Consider the following 6,000-nt stretch of genomic DNA (forward strand, 5'->3'; position numbering starts at 1 on the left):
CGATAGCATCATGCTGGAAGGAATTCATAGTGGACCGCATCACCTCCACGTCTGAGTGACCTTGGCGCACCTTTACCGTGATGTTCTCTAAGTTAGCCGGTGGATTCGAGGTTGTAAGTTCTCATCTTCAGTTATGATGCGTTTCTTGACAGACTCATACTGAGAAGACAGCCTTTTAAGGTTTTTAAAGTGACGCTATTTTTCAAGGAAATTCAGTTTTTTTGGACCTAACGAGAAGGGGTAAGTGATTTGTAACACTTTTCGAATTTAACAATATCTACTAATAAGAAGACCTTTAGACCATTTTTGAACATTAAATTTGTGACTCCCGACCCGACGAGTTTGCCTGTATCAGTTGAAGTTTTTGCCCGATTTCAACCCACAATTATTCGGCACCTTTACTCTCTTCTTCGAATTATTTGTACCACTTTTAACAATTCTTTTTTACAAATAGTGATTGTTGTTTAACCGTTGTTGTTGTTTACCGCGCAGTTTAGTTTGGAGAGCCACCTACAGGGGAAACTTAGCAAATATATAAGTGAATTAATATCCAATAGGCGCGCTGTCTAGATAATGTCGCATGAAATCATTTCGAAACTATTTGTCGGCTTCGAAAACGGACAACCAACTTCTTCGGGAATCACTTGCTAGGGTTTCCTTAAATTCAGTAATGCTTTGCGAAGCTCTATTACTTATAATACGACGTATTTCCAAACCCTTAAATACATACATACATGCATATATGTATGCATGTATATAAGTATGTGAATGCATTTGCTAAGCGAAGACAACGCATCAGTGCTCCTTTGTCTATCAGCCTACTCCGTGAATAAGAATCGTCACATCGAACAAAGAAACACTGAATTGTCAGGCTAATGCACCAAGTTGAAGGCTCTCGGATACGATTTGTTTCCTTTTTTGCCAACTTAATAAATCAATTATTAAGCACAGCCATATTTTGCAGCAAGCAAGCAAACGAACGAACGAATGCGTGGTATGAATCATGGCCAAGAAATGTCAGACGTAATAATAGTAATAAAAATAATCATATTCAGCACGCAAGCATATCAAAAAACCAAAAACAAAAATTAAAACAAAATAATAAAAAATAAAAACAGAAGTCAAAAAACTCGAAAAAAAGTTCAAGAAATCAACTGTGCAAATAAGAAGTGTGGTACGTTGTGGTTGATCGCTGACAGCAAAAACAGACAACAACCAGGCCACACCACGGCCGGTAGACGCACGCCCGTTTTGTGTGGAGTTCAGTATCCTCTGTGTAGTGCAGCAACACGCCCAGCGCTGTGAAGACAGGAAATAGCGGCGCATGCGCAGGCGCATATCGCACACATCTCTACAGAAAAGCCGCGAAAGAAAGCAGAATGAGCGACTCCACCTCTTGCTTGCTTCCTTTGTGCGCCAAATTAAATCATACTGCTGATATTTTCATTATTTTACTTTATTTTTTTTTAACTCTTTAATTTTGTATGAAATGTCAGGCAGGCGAGCTGTGAAGGCTGGCTGTGAAGGCATTTTTCATGTGCGTTCGTTCAATGTACTATTTTTGCTAGAGTGGCAGATGTTGGGGATTTGCTTTCTTCCACTAAACTATTTTTATTTTTTGATTTTCTTCTATTTTCTACTTGAATTCTATATTTTGCTATATTTACCACGATCTTCATAATTTGCTGTTAAACCTACACAATTGTATTAATGCTATTGCTGTTGTTGATGTTGGTGTTATTGCTAGCGTTGCAGTTGGGACATTGCAATTTACTGCATTGGCATTGGTAATTCCACGCACATATCTACACATGCCGAGTATCTCTGCGTCGGCACTCTATTGGAAATTGGCAAATCACCAGCAAAAATACATCATGTGAAGAAGTTGCAATGTGCATACCACAACATTTCGCTACACTTGGGTGCCAAGTGGGCATTTGTATATGCGCACATACTTACATACAAGCAAGGAAGGGAAGGAGGAATGCAATCAAAGACGACTTGGTTAATCAAATCAGCTTTGGTTAATGATGCGTAGGCTGTTCTCGGTACTCTATAGCACATAATCCCACTTGCATATGCATACATACATCCATACATAAGTATAGGCACATCTTTGCGGACTTTTTGATGAAAGAGCCCATTTCATTTAGCACGGTTTTGCTTTGGGCACAATAAATCAAAAGATTTTATTGAAAATATTTAATAATACATTTTTGAAAAATTTGGTCAAAATCCAGTAATTTAGAACTTTCCAGACTATTATTAATCTGTCACCTGAAATAAGGGACTAAACTCAGATTTGTGTAGAACTAGGTAGTTTGAACATATAAAGAAGCCATACTGGTGAGTCTAAAATTTACTGCACTCTTGGTATAAGATAGGCAACAGATATGGCCATGAATTATAAGATGACTACACTAGATTTTGACATGAACTTTCATGAAGGTTTCATATCCGTAAGAGTTCGAGTTGCCAGCAATGAAGACAACTTTTCTATAGCTACACTGATACAACAACAACATCTTTTCTATACTGACGGTTTCAGGTTTGCTGTGTTAGGTTAGGAGTATTTACTGTGTAGAACTCGACGTCGCTCTGTCACTAAGACTGGAAACCCATGCGAGTATATTTCAGCGCGTCACTGAATCCCTCGTAGTACGATTTTCGTAGATTTTTCAAAAAAAGACACTGTTAAAACAGCATAATAGAGCTTCCCTATAATGAAGTCTGCTTGCCCCAACTCTTGCTTGGACTTTGGTGAGGCAATTTTGCATCGCTTCCCGTGCGCATAACTGGGCGTAGACCAAACCCCTCGGGGGATATGCGATGCGATAAATAACAAACTTACCGGATTTAACATGAGGTGTCTTAATTAAAATTCGAGCGTCAACTTAGTTTAAATAATAGATTATGAGAAGGGCAACATAACTTCACCTAACTGACGTCTGAGCTGTAACTTGGTAAGCACTACAGCCAACCAACCAACTTTCCAAGCTGAAAATGTTAAGTGGAAATAAGCCTTTTTACCAAAAGTTCAAATAAAATGGTACGTGCCTGGACTTGCAGATTTGCGAAACCATCATAGGCCAATGCTTTTAATATGCAGCGAATAACCATCACTTCATCTATAACAAATATATCAGCATGTAACTCCTATAATCAACATAAAATCACTTGCACAAATACGTACATATGAAGTATGTATATTAGAAAAAAAATCTTTTCCCATACCTCTTTGGCAACAAGCAACGTACGAGTACGAAAACCCAGACGAACAGAAGAAAATTAATAGCTGAGGTTTGAACTCAAAAAAAAAAAAACAACAGAAAAAATAAAAATTTCAAATAATATCAATTGGAAAAACTACAATAATAATCGCGCAAATAACTTCATAATTACATTGAAGTGGAAACTTTTGTATTTACACATTAATAATTGACGCTTCCACCTTTTATTGAGTGTTTGGCCGAGCTCCTCCTCCCAGTTGTGGTGTGCGTCTTGATGTTGTTCCACAAATGGAGGGACCTATATAGTTTAAATCCGACTCCGAACGGCAGATGGTTTTTATGGGGAGCTTTCATGGCAGAAATACCATTGTCATTACCTGCCGAGGAGCGACCGCTATTATGTAGAAATAACTTTTTCTATCATTTCATTGTTGTTTCATGCACGGAGATTCGAACCTGGGCACTTCCAAATGGTAGTAACGCTCCAATCCATTCGGCTACGGCGGCCGCCGTATATAGTCGTCTTGGATCACAGCTAGGGCTAGTGGCTTTAGAAAATTTCAATTCTACCCTTCATAAAACGAATTCAATTATTGATGAGTATCCATGAATTGGCTCATGGATATCACATGCCACTTTCTGCCAATCTAATTTACCTCTTCTCACGACATTCTTAATAACATTTTCAGGTCCGCCTTGTGACTAATTATTTGTCGGATGGATATAGATTTAATACTGCTATTCTGATGCTCATTGACATTCACCACAGGATTTGGTCGGCAAGGGCAACCAATATAATACAAATGATGTTTGTTCAAAGTTCCCATTAGTTTCGAAAACATATTTTTGAAAGCAGTTTCCACCTTGGATTTTTTAAGTCTCTCTGTTCCAAATTTTGTCTCTGTAATGGTTTGGAGTCAAGAACTAATACATCTACTTGGCTGCAGTTGGCCAATATAGTAAAATTAAATAGAGGCATGGAAGTTATCATTACTCCCAGTGGCAAAGAATAGTTTTGTCTCATTAAGCTTAATATTGAATATAATTTCATTAAACACATTTAAATAGAAAACTTATTTGATCTTTGCTGATATAAAAACAAATTTATGTTTTATTGGTGTTACCGTCCGCCGTTTAATGTCGTTATTAAAAATTTCAGTTACTTTTTATGGGTTAAAGTGTTGAACACTAATTTCCCTTCAGGTCCAACCTGCATCTTATAAAAGTCCCCGTACGTTCGCTAATAACTATACACAAAATGCTCCGATCTAAACAGGATTTTTGTATTTTGAAACTAATCTCTGCTGGAAGATCGCTTTAGTACAATATAAATTGCAAAAAAATGCAAAGGAGGCGTGTCCATGAGCCAAAATGTGTTAAAAACCATAAAATAAATTTTCAAACTGCAGCAAATTAAATATGGCTCAACTGATGAATGTACTGGTTTTTGCTATAAAACATTAAATTATTTTCTCTGCACTAATCAAATTAATCAAATATTTCCTATTACTACATATACAAATTAGAAAATAGAAGGAACTTTGTTTTTTGTCAAAAATTGCTGTTTGCGTATATGTTCGCTGTGTGCCCAACTCTACAAGAGAAAAGCGATTAAGCAGGCAGGTAGAGGAACACAGCTTCCGGCATGAGAAGGTACTCCGCACGACACTAATCACCTATATTCCCATTCCCCTAAAACCACTCGACCAGCATCCCTCTCGCTTCGGACCCACGCCGTCGGACCAACATGTTTCTGGGACCTACTATCAGATGGGATTGACGATGACAGCAGGTGACTTCAGCGTACCGACAGGGTGTGATGAACTATTACAACAACAACAAGGAATACAGCTCAACGTTCTTTACAAAATGATGTGTTTAGATTAAGAAAAGCGGTGAACATTGACAATGAGGTTTTAATTAATAATCTTTATTACTTATCGACATGCCAGTATTTATCTATGAACGTTTAAGCTCGAAGAAGCATAAGTTGAGCTCGATGACTCAAGGGATGTTCGTGCCGCCTGTGAAAATTAGGCAGTAAGCTACCAGCGAGGCTAATAAAGCCAGAGGTGATCAACTAGATAAAAAATTTTCGTATAGTTGTAAGACAGTCTATCAGAGAGAGATTAGAAATGAGGCCGTATGGTTTTTAACACACGCGAAGTCAGTTAATCGTTGTATGAGCCTGTTGAGTATTGCTGAAAATACCATATAACAAGCGAATGAAAGTTAATTTAATTTGTAATATTCAGTTCAGGGCCTCTAGGTAAGAGCTGATTCATGTTTTCAAGTGCGCAAGTTTTCAACTGTCAAGCACTCCACTCCAATTGTTCTGTAAATTTAAATACGTACATTTATTTTCAAGTGTTCATGTCGTTGGTACGTAAGGTATTTATTTCTTTGGGATTTGTTGTTCGAAACAGTTTTTTTAAACAGATTTGGATATCCCTACACTCCTAGAGAATAACAAAGAAAATAAGCAAACAAAAATTGGAAAACAATAGCCACACCGAAAAGAAGTTATTAATGTTTTTAGTATGTGACCGCAATTAAAATTTCCATGATAAATTGAATTGTTTATCATCAATATTTATTGATCACAAAGTAAACTCAAAAGGATTGAAATGTGCAACATTGTGTTTATCGCTTTAACAGCCTTTTGGAACAATTTATTAGCTCCATGAATGCACCAAACCCAAAAAAATATTTTAAACTCTTTTGGGCTTTACGTACATACATACATTACACGTAGTATGTAGATATATAA

Source organism: Anastrepha ludens, chromosome 2 (assembly GCF_028408465.1).
Source record: "Anastrepha ludens isolate Willacy chromosome 2, idAnaLude1.1, whole genome shotgun sequence".
NCBI classification, from domain to species: domain Eukaryota; kingdom Metazoa; phylum Arthropoda; class Insecta; order Diptera; family Tephritidae; genus Anastrepha; species Anastrepha ludens.